Genomic DNA, 17,353 nt, shown 5'->3' on the forward strand with positions numbered 1-17,353 from the left:
AAAAATAAAATATTGAAGAAATATTTAAGTCAATTTTCTTTATTTCTGAAATCTTTCATGAATTGTAGAGCAATTTTCTTGTGTCTATAGAGGAAAAAGGAAGAAATAACTCATATAATTAAGGATTCAATCAACAGAGAGAAATTGAATAAGTAAGCCAAAACTCTCCCTACTGCCTATTCTCAAATGGAAATTTTAGTAGAAAAATTAAAGGTAATATTTGTTTTTCAGTAGTTCAAATCCACTACTAGAGGAAATAAGGAAGAAAGAACAATATTTGAGGAGAGATTGAGGAGGAGAATAGAATAAGAATGCACTTTTTTCCAAGGTGGGTATTTAAAAAGCCATAGAGGTCTAGTATTTTAGAAATGTCTTCTTATATTCATCTTAAGAAAAAAAAAATGTTCTTTTAAGTTGTCTTATCAGAATCAGTACCCAGAAAACTATAAATTCCTTGAGAGTTTTTATTCTAGAGAATCTATTAAAAATGAGAGCAGAAGTAGTTATAATCAGTTTAAAAGGCATTCTGATAAAAATAAACATATCTTTATTTTCAGTCATTTTAAGTCAAAATAGTATTACCCACTTGGTTTATGATTTACACCCAAGTGACTTGATTTTTTCTAAAAAAAATTAATTCTACTTTCCAATGTTAATTAAAATTATATTTTAAAATTTGTCCACTACTTGATTTGCTTTTTTTTCTAATCAGTTTAATAAACTGTTTAATACATTGTTAAGTAAGAAAAATGCTGTCTTTTACTAATATTAATTTAAGGGTAGAAGTAAAAGGTAATATGTGATGGTGATTTAAGAGTAGATAATGAATTTCAATAGAGTCCACTTTCACATTAGTTATCCCCTATTAAACTCATCAGTCTGTTGTAGAACCTGAAAAGATATAGCATTATTAATAGAAAGAATTTGGTAACACATTTTTCTAAAAAAAAAAAAACTGAATTATTTATTCATAAAAATCATGAAATCATAAGTCTGAAGCCTTCTTAAGATGATATCTCGTTTACAAGACCATTTTCCTAATTCTAATCAGATCAGTGACTAAACTTCCTATTTAGATGGGGACCAATTATTTGTTAATTGAGGAATGCAAATGGTTATATAGATAATTAAAGCCAAAAAAAAAGCAAAATACTTTTGTGCAGAGATTTCTATATCCTAAATGACAGTTGACATCTATATGTAATTAAGCATTTTATAAAGTACTTCTCTGATGACTTATTATAGAGTGTACCCATTATTATTTCTTTTTAAATATGAGAGAACTAGAACTAAATTTCAGTTCTATTCAAAATCACACAATTAGGAAGCATCAGAAACAGGATTTAAAAACAAGTCTCACAATACCTAAGCATCCATTACATCAAGCAGTAGATAAGATAAAGCACCAGGTCTGGAGCCCAAAAGGCTTAAGTTCAAATCCAGCCTCAAACACTTACTAGGTGTATAACCCTGGCTAAGTCACTTAACTTCTTTGTTTCATTTCTTCACTTCTTCACTTGTAAAATGGGGGTAATAATAGCACTTACTTTCCAGAGTTGTTGTGAAGATTAACTGAATTAATAATTATAAAACATTAGCAAAATGCCTGGCCTAAAGTAGACACCATCCATAGCTGGGAGGAGGAGGAGGAGGAGGAAGAAGAAGAGGAGTAATAATGCTAATAATAATAATAATAGTAGTGGTAGTAGTAGTAGGGATGGTGGTGATAACAGTAGTAGTAGCAGCAGCAGCAGCAGCAGCAACAACATGGTATAGTAATAGTAGAAGGGGGGAGAGGAGGACAAACAAGTACAAGAAGAAGAATATTTATATGAAGTGATTTTCCCCCATGAGTCCACAACTTGTTCTGGGACAGATCCCATTGTGACTCTCCAGTGATTCATGTTCAGAATTGAAATTAAGTGAGACAATATTAGATTATTTTAATTCTTAACAAAAATGACTTAACTTCAATATAGCACATTCTACAAGGATGTATTAATTTGCACATCAGTGAGGCAAATGTCCTGCCTATCAAGTCTGAGACATTTAATTCCTTGTGGGATTTTTAGTTTTATGACGTAGGTGACAAGTTATGACAAAAGTTCTAGTCTGCTTCTCTACACCAAGCAACATCAGGAACAGTTTATTTGACTTAAGGAAAATTAGCACAGCTTACTTGGAAGGGACCTAGTATATACTGTTCCTACCACAGGGATTTAATTTGTATCTTTAAAATGGGACATCTGACATTATCCAGCACATAAAAGATATTTGAAGGCTGATAAATGATAGTGAATATAGGACTGAATTACTCAATAACTTGTCAATTCTGAATTTCAATTTTAAATCAAAGTAAAGTAGCATTTATTAAGTAGCCACAATATGTTTGGCTAAGTAGTGAGAAGAGAAAAACCCAGGGTGGGGGAAGGGGAGGAAAGAGAGCTATTGCTACTCTCAAAAAACTCAGGGTCTAATAGGAGAGACAACTTACAAATGTATGCATAAACAAAGTAAATATGAGATAAATCAGAGAAATCACCAAAGGAAGGTCTAAGATTAAGGGACATGGGGAAAGACTTCTTACAGAATATAAAAAATTTTAGCTGGTATTGAAAAAAAGCCAGGTAACATAATTAAAACATCTTCTATTTTATCATTTTTGAATCAGAGACTTTTGAATTTATAGTGCATACGAAAGTATTTCTTAGTAAGTTTTCTTTTTATTTACTGATGGGTTTATCTCCATTTCCTACCCTTCTTCCCAATAGACAATATAGTTCATTGTGCCTCTGTAATCTTTCTATTGTCTCAATACAATCTGAGTTTCATAATCAACATATCACAGGGATCTCCCTGTGGCTTCAGCTTGTTCACTTTTTACTTTGGAAGGCTCTTGTATAACTCTATAAATGATAAATCATTGATTTCCTTTTTCCTCCTGTCATCCCCTGAAGATCATCTTGCCTGAGGCTTTGCTGCCTTACTTGGGCCAATTCATAGATTTTTCCTGTCCTAATGAATATAAGCAGGTTGTATTCTTGTTTTTGTGGAAATTATGCCTCAAAATCATATCACTTCCCAGAGCTTTTTCTCTTGCTTCAGTTATTTGTCTTCTTTTCTTTGTTATATTTCTACTTATGTAAGGATTAAGGAAAGTGAGGATTATGATATTAGAATCCAAATATGTTAATTCCTTTGGAACTAAGGGAAAAAGGAATTTAATATAGAAATTCACGCAGATTTTATCCATTTGTTCTATTCATTGTCCTCTTTTCAGTTTCACCCTTAAATCCCTTTTTATTTATTTGGATTAACTGAGTCTTTTACTAAGCTTTCTGAATGTTTCTTTTTTATTATTATTACTTTATGATATAATAGTATTCCTACTCATCCAGAAACCACCTCTCTAAATTCTACATATTTGTTTATATTCCAAATCAGTATTGCCCTTGTTATCCCCACTACTTGACAAGAAGAATCAATTTTTTTGGACTCTTTGGTACTTTTGGTCTGCCATTAAGAGAGCAATGGTTTTGTATACTTATTGTGTATCTAATTTATATTTTAATATATTTAATCTACTGGTCATCCTGCCATCTGGGGGAGGGGGTGGGGGGAAGGAGGGGAAAAATTGGAACAAGAGGTTTGGCAATTGTCAATGCTGTAAAGTTACCCATGCATATAACCTGTAAATAAAAGGCTATTAAATAAAAAAAAAGCTATCCGTCTCCAGAGAGAAAATTGATGAATTCTGAGTGCAAATTGAAGTATGATGTTTCACTTTATTTTCTTACTTTTTTTGGCAAGGTGGCTAAGAAAGAAATATATTTTGTGATTCCACATGTATAATTGATACCAGATTTTTACCTTCTCCATAGGGGGAAGGGAAAGAACAGAAAAAAATTTTTAAAGTATCTTAAAATAAATAATAAATATATTTTAAAATATAAAAAAGAGCAATGGTTTACTTTAGGAAAACTTCCTTAAGAAAGTGTGACAGGCTATGTTAATGATTTTTAAAATATTTTTCTCAATATTTCAAGAGGTTATTAATGTAGTTAAGAATGAAGTTCCTTCCCTTGTAAATTATGTCTTCTTTTCTTGTGTAGTCTTATTCTTTGAGTTCAGACCTATGATTTCATTGATGTAGGAAACTGCCAGTGGAAAAACTCTCTCTACCAATGTAGAACAGTTGTTCTACAATAGCTGAGCTTCTATAAAGACAATTAATTTGGAAAAGACTCCCACATTGGTAAATCAATTGTTATTTTTCTATCAAAATATCATTTTTATTTTTCAATTATGGCATTTGATGCAAGAAGAAACCATTCTTTTTGCAAACATGTGAGCTATGTATAGAGTTTTACAAGTCTGGCTTTACATATTTCTTTCTGTTACACCATGTTTTCTCATATATTTTTCCCTTTCCTCTTGCTCCTCATTTAATTGAAATATTGAAGTATCTATAATTTAATATAGATGATTATACAATTTTTTAAAAAATAAATTTATTTACATCCTTACCTCTGCAGTAGATATTGGAGCAAGATTCAATTATTTTCTTCACTTTTTCCACACAGAGATCTTTAATAGGTTTAAAAGAGGAATTGGATTTTAGGAGAGGGAGAGGATAGAATATAAAACAGAAAAAAAGTTATCCAAATGTAAGAAGCTAGGATGATTACTTTCTTAACTGGAAAAAAAAAAACTAGTTTATAGGATGCCCAATGAAAACACAATAAATGCTTTAATATCCAAATAGAGCCCTGGTAAGACTGAAATTTTCAGTCTTTAGTATTTAAAATGTAGACCTAACTTTTTGAGACCTACATTGGATAGACCACTGAGTAGTAGTATAGTTCATGCTTTACTCAAGCTTGAATAGAATAGAAAAGTGAAAGAAATGTTTAGTCTCAAGTATTACAGGACTGTAGAAGTTCCTTCGCACAATGCTTCAACAAGTTGGACTTCTTGTTAAGCTACTTAATATGAATTACTGATGTGTTCTGTTACATATTTTGTTTCTCCATGGCCGAAGTAGGAAATCCACAGCAATCAGTTGCATTTCTTTCAACATGGTGGAAAGGAGATGGAGATATCTATTTCAATGACTCCAGTAAAAACAGAGATTCAGGCACTCTAGCAAGGCAGGTGATCTCGCTGCACAATTTTTGCACATCTAACAAAATCCAATTATTTTTCAGAACTTTTTTTTTCTCTTTTTTCCCCTTCTTTTTCTTTCTTTCCAAATAATGTGTCATGAATGCTACATTATGAAACAATTAAATAACCCACAAAACCATGTTTTTTCTTGCCTTGTTACACAAAATAAAATCAATTCTGCAAAGTCATTTATTTCTCTAAGGATAATCTTTCCTTCCATTAACTTACATATTCATTTTGTCTTGTAGTACAAATGGCATGAGTGGTATTATTTAGTTCCTCCAGTGTATGTTCATTAATGAATGGACAAACATGTCCTCTTAAAAATATCAATAGCTAATCAATCAAAGTCCCTACTAAATGCTAGGCATTGTGCTAAGTGCTGAGGATATAAAGATAGGTGACCAACATTATCTGCCACCAAGAAGCTCACAATCTAATGGGAAAAACAATATTAAAATACTCTGTACAAATAAGATAGAGGATAAAGTGGAAGTAGTCTCTGAGAAAAGGCACTAAAATTAAAGAGAATTAAAAAGGCTCATGTAGAAGGCAGTGTATTAGCTGAGACTTGAAAGAAGTCAGGGAAAACAGGAGATAGAGATGAGAAGAGAAAGCATTCCAAGCAGGGAGGACAGCCAGTGAAAACACTTAGGAATCAAGGGATGCAGTCATGTGTGAGAAAAAACAAGGAAACCAATGCTGCAGGATTGCAAAATTAAATATGAACAAAAGGTCAAGAAACTGTTTTTGTTGGCATACCCTGCTCCTTTTCACTTTACCCCATAACCATCATGGCAAAAACAGAAGGAGAAAGCAAAAAACTGAAGATCATTTTACAATTTGGGTTGTTGTTCCAAAGGCTGACCTGGCCCAAAACTTCATCACCAAAAAATCAACTTCATTTTATTTGGCTAGCATGGACTTTCCAAAAAACACACAATCTCTTGCCAGGAACATACTTGACAGTTTAGAAAATAGAAAAACTTGACCAAACTTATACTTTATTGCCATAACTTGCTCTATCCCACAAAAAAGCACTGAAAAAACCATAAAAATAAAATTATAACCTTAAATTTTCTAATATCAAAATAAAATAGTTGTGATTATCCTTAACATAAAAGGAAAGCTCAGATATCTAGAGCTAGTTTTCTTTTACACAGAAAACATGAATCAAAGATAAACCATACTCCAAAAAATTGGTAACCTGAGAAGTTTTCAAATTTTAGACCTTCAGAATGTAATCTATGATTACTACCAACCTAATTTTTTTTTCTATACATTCTGTACCTAAAGGCCAATAATTTATGCATTGATTACCAAATATATAATTAACCAGAACACAATTTCTGTAAACTCTATATATTTGTTTTATCACTTTAATTCTGCTTATCTAGGAAGAGACACAGACTTGTCCTTCTGTAATATCTTTATTCCAAAAACAACACGCTAGCCAGAAGCGTAAGTAGCAGCAAGCAACAATAAATATTTTAGTTCACACTAAAACCAATTTTTAACTTTAGAAAATCAAAGACTTTTAGGAAGATTACATTAGCCATAGAGTCCAACCAATAATGAAAATAGAAGAAAATAGAAGAATAGAAGAATAAAATATAGAAATAGAAAATAGAAGAAAATAGCTGTTTTAAACTATGATATATATGGAATAAGTGTAACATAGTAATTTTCTTAACATGGTCAAGAAAAAACATCATAAACTATAACCTTATGACAATGGTTCTAGTAATGTCCATTTTCTTGAAAGAATTACTATTAAAATTTCTCCATATTCAAGTGGATATGAAAAGTCAAATCCTCAGGAGCAAGTTGACTTTTGGTGCTGCCCAACACAATGCTTTATGCATGTTTCTAGTGGTTTTTTTTGTGTGTGTGACAGGGGAAACCTAAGTCCTAGGATTAAGCTGTCTTTAATAATTTCTGGGAAAGTATCTTATGACATTAGAGAATTATGACAATAGAGAAGCAAGTAGTTTGAGAATATAGGTGATTGAAGTTAATTATTAGAGAATTTGCTTTTACTGTGGGTGAGTTATTATTCTGAAGAGATTTGAGGTAAGCACTATAATCTTTAGAGGAGAAGTGGGAAAAAGAAAAAAAAAAGATTAACTAAGAAATTACCTAATTTGCCAGGAAGCACTCTCAAGAGGCATATTATTAAGGAGAGTTTTATTTTTCTGATTTGTTTATCTTATTTTCATAGCTAATTAGAAATAAGAAACACAATAAACCAGGTTCAGAAGATTTAACAAAATAATATTGATTCACATTCAAAAGCTTTGAATATAAATTATTTTTCCATGGAATTGAAACTTGGTTAACGTAATGTATTTTATGACATGTATTTCTCAGGTCCAATCAATATTGGAGAAATACTTAGGGAATAATATTAACTTTTCAGAGATTTTGGTAGATGTTTTATTCCCATGGAAAATGTCCCTCTGGAAATTTTGAGAACTAAAGAAGAAAAGTTAACAATTACCTTTAGTTTTTGTTTCTTTTAATTTGGTAGGGTGGTAGAATACATTTAGACTTCTTGAACAAGGAAAGCCTCAGTAGGAATATTAGATTTTTATTAAAATGATATCAAATTGAAAGGTGACTGAATATAAGGAATTATGTTCCCAAAGTATTTCTGTTTGTATGGGGATTCAATGGAAAGGTGAGGAGAAAAACTAAAAAATAGTTTTCTACAAAATTATGTGATAAACAGATTCTCCAATGAGAGAATACTAATGAATGAAGATTTATTATAGTTTATAGAAAAGACATTTAGAAAGATCAAAGAAAAAGGGAACCAAGTATGTGCTTTGGTTATCTGATCTATAAGTCGCAGATGTCATGGAAGGCTATCTGAACATTTCCATAGTACAGGAACTAGTCTTTTTCCATTTGTGTTTTTAAGAGATACATCAACCAGAAATCAATTCATTCTAAGACTGTCATTTGATCTGGTTGTCCAATAGTATATTCAAAGAAATTTAAGCAAAGTACATAGGGTAAAAAATCATGAAAAGAAGAGGCCTCTTACATCTCTTACAAGGTCTCCTTACTTTCACACATTGGCTTTTGAAGAAATATTATATATATATATATATATATATATATATATATATATATATATATATACACACACACACACATATATATATACACATACACACACACACACACATACACACACACACACACATAGTGGTTCTCAAAGTCTACTCCAGAGCATCCTGGGAATCTCTGAAATCATTTCAGAGAGTCTACGAATTCATAATTAGTTTTTATTTTTAATGTGATCAATATCTGTAACTATGAACCACATAAACAAAAACTCTTTGGACAGATCCTCAATTATTTCTAATAGGATAAAGATATTGAGAACAAAAGTTTGAGGACCACTGTGTGTGTGTGTGTGTGTGTGTGTGTGTGTGTGTGTGTATAAAACACAATTTATATAAATGAGTCCAAACTCTGGATCCAAGACTGTGTGATTTTAGGATGGACACATAAGTCTTCATGCTTTTATTTTCCTTGGCTATTAAATAAAAAGGCAATGAACTAAATGGCAACTAAGGTTGAGAAATTATATTCTCACTAGAGAAATATTTCTCAATTTTAGTTAAGGTTTTGGTAGTAGTAAGGATAACATATACTTCATCCATTCATTTAGTCATTCAATTTTGCAATCCCTCAATAGCAGTACTTTTCCAGAATTACAAGGACTGAACTATTCTTTTTGACCTGCCCCCTCCCTTCACATACCTGCAATACCTTTTCACTTTTTTCTGCTTTTTTTTTTCTTTCATCATAGAGATGACAATGACAATATTCTTTCTGTACACTGTCACCATGCCTGTTCTTGTCCATTTCCAAAGTGGTTCAGCTACTTTGCTTTCTATTTTTGCAACGTCTTTGCCATCTGAGGGCCTTTATTCATGTGTCCTTAGTGTTTTAATAACTTTTCTCACTTCAAGGAGTTTTATGAGAGTGATCAGTAGAAAGCAAGGCATTATTTAGTACATCTACATCATGGATGCTAAAGTGAAAGTAGCATTTGTTTTGGTATCTCTGAGCATTTCAATTAATAGATGCAGCAAAGGAAGGAAAATGGAAGTAGAAAGAAAGTCTGATTTTCATAATAACTTAATTTGGCCTAGTTTTTATTGATATGAATCCTACTTGGAGTTTGATAGAGTCTCCCAGAGTCTATAGGCCTAGCTCCTGCATAAGTTATTATTAATATATAAGAAGCTTTAGGAAAACAAGAACAATGGTTCCAAAATTTGTTGTAGCATTGAGATGATCCCAGTTTCCAAAGGTAATGGCAATGCAGACGACCCAAACAAACTGGAAATACTTTGATTATGGTCTATTGACAACTTTCAAATCTTAACTCACTTAACTTGTTTACCTCAGTTTTCTCAACTGTAAAATGGAAATTATAATAGATCTGATCTCTGGATGCCCATCAGTTGGAGAATGGCTGAATAAATTGTGGTATATGAATATTATGGAATATTATTGTTCTGTAAGAAATGACCAACAGGATGATTTCAGAAAGGCCTGGAGAGACTTACATGAACTGATGCTGAGTGAAATGAGCAGGACCAGGAGATCATTATATACTTCAACAATAATACTATACGATGACCAGTTCTGATGGACCTGGCCATCCTCAGCAATGAGATCAACCAAATTATTTCCAATGGAGCAGTAATGAACTGAACCAGCTACGCCCAGAGAAAGAACTCTGGGAAATGACTAAAAACCATTACATTGAATTCCCAATCTCTATATTTTTGCCCACCTGCATTTTTGATTTCCTTCACAAGCTAATTGTACAATATTTCAGAGTCTGATTCTTTTTGTACAGCAAAATAACAGTTTGGTCATGTATAAAAAAATAGATCTGATCTCTAAGCATTTTGTAAAGATAAAATCAAATAATATTTTAAATTATTTTGCAAATCCAAAAGAACTACATAAATGTTATTATTATAATTATTATTTATTGTTATTTATTATACATACAGCCTTAGTTAAAGTCAAAGCATCATCATTATATTGAATACAAAATGAAAACGTTTTCCATAATAGTAATTCTTGAAGAATAACTGCTGGATGTTGTTGTTCAACATTTTTAGTTGAGTCCAACTCTCATGCATGTGGGATTTTATTGGCAAAGATCTTGGAGTGACTTGGCATTTTCTTCTCTCTTTCATTTTACTATCATAAAAAAACCAATTGTGACCTAATAGGAATATCTGTCTTAATAAAATCAAAAATCTATGAAGCATTGAAATAGACCCACTTTAACTAAGCCACCATAAGGTTAAAAAAAAAAATTCCCTAATGTACATATTCCTATGGGTTTCTAATTCACATCCACAGGTCAATAAATGAAGATAAAACTTGCAAATAATACCTTTTCAACCCTAAGTTAAGAAGTTCTGCCTGAAATGACTCTGTTCTCATTCATAAGATATAATTTATGCATGGTTCTTCTTAAAAGAATGGAATTAGTCAATCACAACCATGAAGATCAGCAGAAATAACTTTAGGCCAGTTCTTTATAGTTATTTTTCAGTTAAATCAGCCCTCTCAACACTATCTTTGCCTGGAGTGCTAGCTGAGGCCAAAAGATATTTATTTTTCCTCAATTATCCAGTTAATTCACTGTCCATATTTCTACTTTAGTAAATATTATATAAATCTAGCCTTAGTCAGCAGTTTATAGCATCTGTTTCAAAGCTTCTTTGTGACTGTCATTCATTGCCGGTATAAAATTATATTATAACAACATGAGCTGTGTATAAAGCAGACTTGATGAAAAATGCCATTATTGTATATTAATCTACCTGCTTCAATCAATAGTGCTTATCTTCTCTCTGTAAATATTCTCAAAGGGCTACTTGCATAACAACTGAATCAGTAGCAAGTTCTTTGCATACTAATGACCGGCCTTCAATGATCCACTTCAAATGCTTACTAATAAGTGAACACCTACCAAGAAAGTCTCAAATAAACTTGAACAGGGAGCATTAATCACTTCTAAGTAGAATAAACTTTAAGAAAATAATTGGGTGAATTTAGTTTCTGTCTCAGCAGGGATTGGTATGTTTATTCAGATATTAAGTTTGGACTAAAATATAAAATACAAATCTTTATAATGAGCGATGTAAATCACATAATCATAAATAATAATTACATAAAGAGTCCTAAATTCATGAAAATATACATAAAATATAGAAAATAAAGGGACAAAACAACTGCGATAATGAGATCATTGAATAATTTGCTGGGTTTTTATTTGTATACCAGCTATAAGAATCTGCTGCCAGAGAACTCAATTGCTTAGAATGTATGGTTAAATCTTTTTTTATTTTATTCTCTTCTATTCAGTGAAAATTTATAAGCCAAAGTCATGTGCTTGATCCCCATTTGCACCAGTGTATTTGGCTTTATTTCACAGTCAGATACTAAGCCAGCTGTCTGTTAAATGTGCATTATTAGTTCAAAAGGGGACCTAGTAAAAGTAAAGATGGATTAGCAAAATTTCATTATTCTCATGGGAAAAATAACTTAGAGCACCCATCCTATGAACAGTAAGCCAATATAATGTTTACGATTGTATGTATATTATATTATATTATCCTCTCAACAGTAAGTCAATATCAGTTATACATATATATATATATATATATTATATATATATATATATATATATATAATATATATATATGTTTATTCTGCACATTATATTATCCTACTAATAGTAGGCCAATATCATAGAAATGTATGCTATATATTATTCCTTTAAACCATTAATTAAATGTTTTATCTTTATGAGAATTAGATAATTTGGCTAAATGGCTATGACTTGAGATATGACATTACAATTCTTTTCTTTTTTTTTTCTTTTTTCTTTTGCTGAGGCAATTGGGGTTAAGTGACTTGCCTAGGGGCACACAGTTAGGAAGGGTTAAGTATCTGAGACCACATTTGAATTCAGGTCCTCCTGACTCCAGAACTGGTGCCCTATCCACTATACCACCTAGCTGTCCCATTCTTGTCTTTTTCTTTACAATACCTTTTTAAGATATTCTTGTCTTTTTTGTTCCTTCACATAAGTATCATCAATTTACCTAATTCTATAAAGTTAGTAAAATAATTTTGATTGGAATTATTTTTGAAACTACATATTAATTTGTGGAAGTATTGTTTTCTTTGTGGACTCAATCTACTCATATGACAAGAATTCAGAGTGGGCAGAAATGTTAGTAGTCATCTAACCCTACTTAAACTGAAAAAAAGATTCCCTCAATGATAAACAAAGTAGTCACCTAAATAATCTTTGCCTGAATTAGATAGAATTCTATGGAATGGAATGGAATGGAAAATAATTCACCCAATAAAGAAATGGTTTGATTAGGGAATAGTTAAGTGATAAGTGAATATGATGAAATATTAATGTAGCATAAAAAATCAGATATGAAGATTTAACTACACAATCTAAGCAAGTGAGTTCTCTAGGAAGCATCCAGAGGGTAATGATAATTGAAGAAAGTACAAAGGAGAGTATCTAAGGTGGTGAAGGGTTTCCATTTGAATGAATTAGGTATGCTTAGGTTGGTTTTAGAAGGTATGAAAAGATTTAAAGGAAAACTTGTTATTGCTTCAGAATTCCAGATACCTTTTAAACTGTTTTTTTTTTTCTTTTTAAAGCTGATTTGGTTTGGTTTGATTTGGTTTTCCTGCATCAATTTTTTTTAATACTGATAATCACTGAACATAGTGGAAATCCAAATGTCTGAAATTTCTATCCACTCTGTGACTGTCATTATGGGTGATGCATGACATAGATAAAAAACTATAACATGCCTCTTAATCATTGTGGAAGGGATATCTTTTTACTATATCTATTTACAAAGGGCTATTTGCTCAGCAGCTGAATCAGAAAAACTTGAGTTCAGGAACAAGAGTATTTTGCATACTAATAACTGTCCTTCAGAAACTTCTACAATTAGTAGCTATGGGCAAATAAAAATAAAGAACACAATGTTATGCTTACAAATGTTATGCTAATTTTTCAGCTGGTGGAATGAAATCCAGAATATCAGTTCTATAGTTTTCTAAATGTAGAATCACATACTCTCAAAGAGACTTCAAAAGTCATCTAGTTCAGCCAAGGCTTAAATAGGAATCCCTTTTAAAATATCCCAAATAATTGGCCATCCAGCTTTTGTATGGAGATCTCTAATGAATGGGAAATTCCTCAGAAGTAAATGATTTCTCTTTGAGAAAATTTAATTATTGAAAAAGTTTTGCTTGTAGAAAGAATTATATAAATCTACCTCTCTTTGACTCAAGCTGTTTATCCTGATTTAGCTCCTGGAACCAGTGGAGCAAACTCATTATCTCCTACACTTTCACATTCTTGACAACAGTTATTAAACCTACATCTTTATATCCTCTTAAACTTTGTCTCTTCCACATAAAACTTTGAGGCTTAGTATGAATTAGATGCCCATTGAGGGACTCTTCAGCTCAAAAATCTCATGGGATTCCTGAAATAGCTCCACATTCATTGATTCAATTCAAACAAAACTGAATAAATATTCATTAGGTGCCTACTCCAGACAGAGCATTATTCTTGCTCTAGAATTCTTCACTTTTAATTCATAGTATTAGCTGCCTTTCAAAGTTAATGATATATAGTTATACTTTCTTTTAACAAATATTATTTTATAAATTATTAGTTATGTATTTTCTATTCCCTATTTAAACAATAACAAGAATTTATGTGTTTCTGGATAGTTGACCACATATTGTAGCTCCCTGCATACCTTCTCAGTCTTTTGCCTTTATTTGTATCCCCAGTACTAATGTTGTCTGGCAAACAGTAAATGTACATAAAAATTTACTGACTGTCTGAGGATACAAAGAAAGAGAAAAGAGAAAAACAAGGCAAAACAGAAGGATAAATTTCCTGTCCTCAAGGATTTCCCAATCTAACAGAGTAGGGGGATATTACATACAAACAACTATGTAACATAAAATAGTTGCAGGGTAAACTTGAAGTAACAATTTGGGTGAGAGGGTAAATGAATAGAATGGTAAAATCATCTTGCAGAAGATACCTTTTCAGCTGAATCTTGAAAGAAATGGGGACATCCAAAAGTAAGAAAAAAGGGAGAGCAGTCCAGACAAGGGGGGCAGGAAAATAAATGGAACTGAGACATGAAGTGACATTCCTAGGGGAAAGCAAAGCAACCCCTAGATTGTAGACTGAATGGAAGAGAGTAAAGTGTAAGAAAACTAGAAAGGTAGAAAGGCACCTGGTTGTTAAAGATTTTAAAAGCTAAACAGAGAACTCTATATTTGATTCTGAATATAATAGGGGCCACAGGTTGTAGAGATCCAGAACTCTGGAGAAGTATACTTGAAATAAGGATACTTACAAGAAGGTGTTAAATCAGTGGAATTGATGACATAGTGGTTCTCTAGTTCATATATATCTAGTATAATATAATGATATAACCACTCTAATTTGATATAATGATATAATCACTCTAGTTCACAGATACTCAATATGATGTAATAATGTAATTGTAATAGGGTATTTAAGAGCTGAGAGAACTGGGGACACAGTCAATGAGAGTGAACAGACTGTGAAGGAGACAGACTATGAAGGAGACAATAAAGATTGTAGACTCTATTCCTGACTATCCTCATGGTGACTACCCTGCTGAGACCAAGTTCCATCCAAAGCACCACCAGAAAGCTAGCCTGGACATTACAACTGGTGTTTACAAGAGAAAAAGGAAGTGCTAATATAGTTATATAGGGACTTTAGGTAAATATTTTTGTCATGTAACTATAATATGGGCTAGAGAAGATTTTGAGGCAAGTGGACCAACAAATGGATTATTACAATTGGTCAGAGTAAAGTAATGATAGCTAGTTCAGTAGAAATTGTGAAAATGACAGGACTTGGTCACAGATTAGATATGTGGGAGAAAGTAAGCATGAGGAGTAGACTCTGAAATCCAAGATTCAGAGTCTGGATAATTAGGCTAGTGATGTAGCTAATAGTGAAAGAGAATTTGAGAAGAGGGAAGAATTTTTACAGAAAAAGTAATGAGATATATTTTCAACATGATAATTTAATAATTATATACAGTTCTAGATGTCTAATTGGCAGCTAGAGACATGAGATTGGAGGTCAGTTATTCCTAAGAGAGGTGAAGAAGCTTAAAGATGCAGAATTCTAATGTGCCAGGTTTTCTGGGGAGATATTTTTAGCATCTTCTTGGTCCTAAAATATGCTTATATGTTTTAAAGTTTTCTAGATATTCATAAATTAACATTAAATATTTGATTAATTTTAAGGAAACAAATGCTGCTGGTTAAAAAAAATCTATCTTACAAATTGCAGTTGAATTATTCAATGTTTTTACTTCTTTATTCATTTTCTTTTCTTTTCTAGTAAAGTCAAATCCAGGTCAGTAAACAGAGATACATAATAAGTTTCCCTGTATCTGGAACTGTTTTTAACACAGATGTAATTATCAGTGGTCATGTTGTCATTTTCTGGGATTTTTAATTTTGCTTTGTTTTTTTTTCCTGTATTCAGGAATTCACAATAGCAGAGGCCTATAAATGCAATACACTATTTCAAGTAGAAATATCAGCCTATGACTTCTTGAACTGTTGATGGACATAGCTTGGCTTTTTAGAATAAAACAAAATTCCAGACACTGATTATTGATACAGTTGCATGAGTGTCTGGTTTTTTCCCCCCAAGTCTAGGACCTCATGGAAACATCATCACAGATAAAATGGCAATAGTAACATTAGTCTGAAATGGTAGTTTTCTTTTTGGAAATCCTTATACTTTAAAACACTTAGAAAGGAGGTATAGGATCCTTCTTCTTTAGTCAAAAACATCCATGTGCTGTAACAAAAATGGCTTGTAATATTTGCATCACCTAGTTTTCAATAATATACTTGGTGACCAAAGATTTCTGAATATATTGCATTTTTTTCATGAACATTTGCTATCCACTTTAAATAGAAATACAGCATTCAAAACAAATGAACAAAACAAGCATTTTCAGTACTCAGTAGGTAGACTGAGAGTGTTTGGTTAATGAATAATTTCTAAACAAATCTTTCCTATCTCAAATATCTTGAGTTAAGTTCCCACAGCACACAAAGAAGACAGGGCAGTAATCAAAGCATATACCTTGCTAATTTGATATGTTAATAGTAATAAGAACCATAACAGGCCTAAAAATTATTTTAACATTATTTTATTTAATATTACTAAATTTAGCAATTTCCAAATTCCACTTTATTTTGTGTAGATCAAATAAGATATCTGTCAAGTATTCAGATTAGTACTGTGCTTGGCACATAGTAGACTCTAAATAAAGGCTTGTTTCTTTCTCTATCCTCTCTTTACGTACTACGTCATTGGACACATCTAAAAAGCACCAGCAGTAAAAGTTATCTCCATGCTCACATTAGTCAGCTATATTGCAAATAGTCATTTTATGGAAAAAAAACAAAATTAGGGATAGATTGACTACATTCTCTCTTCTCCAAATAAATCAATAGCTTATTTATTTTTTACAGTGTGGTCATATGCACATTTTATTTCATTAATGTAGGGAACTTTCATTGTGTAAATATTATAGATTATTATAGATAAATACCATAGAGTGTAGATAATTTATAGTCCTAGAAAGTTGCCTAGTCACTGAGAAGTAAAGTGTCATATCCATGGTCACACACCAAGAATATGTAAAAAGCAGAACTTGAACCCAGATCTTTCAGAATTCAAATCAAGCCTCTTTTCTCTATCCTATTCTGTCTCCATTGAAGTAGAATATCCTCTTCCTGAGGAAAGAGATAAGTGATGCATACATGACTGCTAAAATGCCTGAGCTGAAATTAAGATTTCTGTATGAAAAAGTTATATTCACTTGTCCTATTTGAAAAATAAAAACAAAACCTTAGCTTATTTTTCTTTCTTAATAGGATTCACTTCTTATGAGTCATTTTTCATAATAAACATCAATTACAAATGCTCTTTGAAACCAACTATTAAAAATCACTTTCAAAAATTTCCATATTTTACAGAAGAAAATCAACATATGTATTATAAATG

The 17,353-nt window shown here is 31.6% G+C and overlaps 1 protein-coding gene across 2 annotated transcripts in view; it reads right to left on the bottom strand.

Annotated features, from left to right (window-relative positions):
• Nucleotides 1-17,353, bottom strand: part of KCNT2 (potassium sodium-activated channel subfamily T member 2) — a 542,167-nt gene that overhangs the window by 298,756 nt on the left and 226,058 nt on the right. The window lies entirely within an intron of this gene.

Source organism: Sarcophilus harrisii, chromosome 4 (genome assembly GCF_902635505.1).
Source record: "Sarcophilus harrisii chromosome 4, mSarHar1.11, whole genome shotgun sequence".
Classification (NCBI taxonomy): Eukaryota; Metazoa; Chordata; class Mammalia; order Dasyuromorphia; family Dasyuridae; genus Sarcophilus; species Sarcophilus harrisii.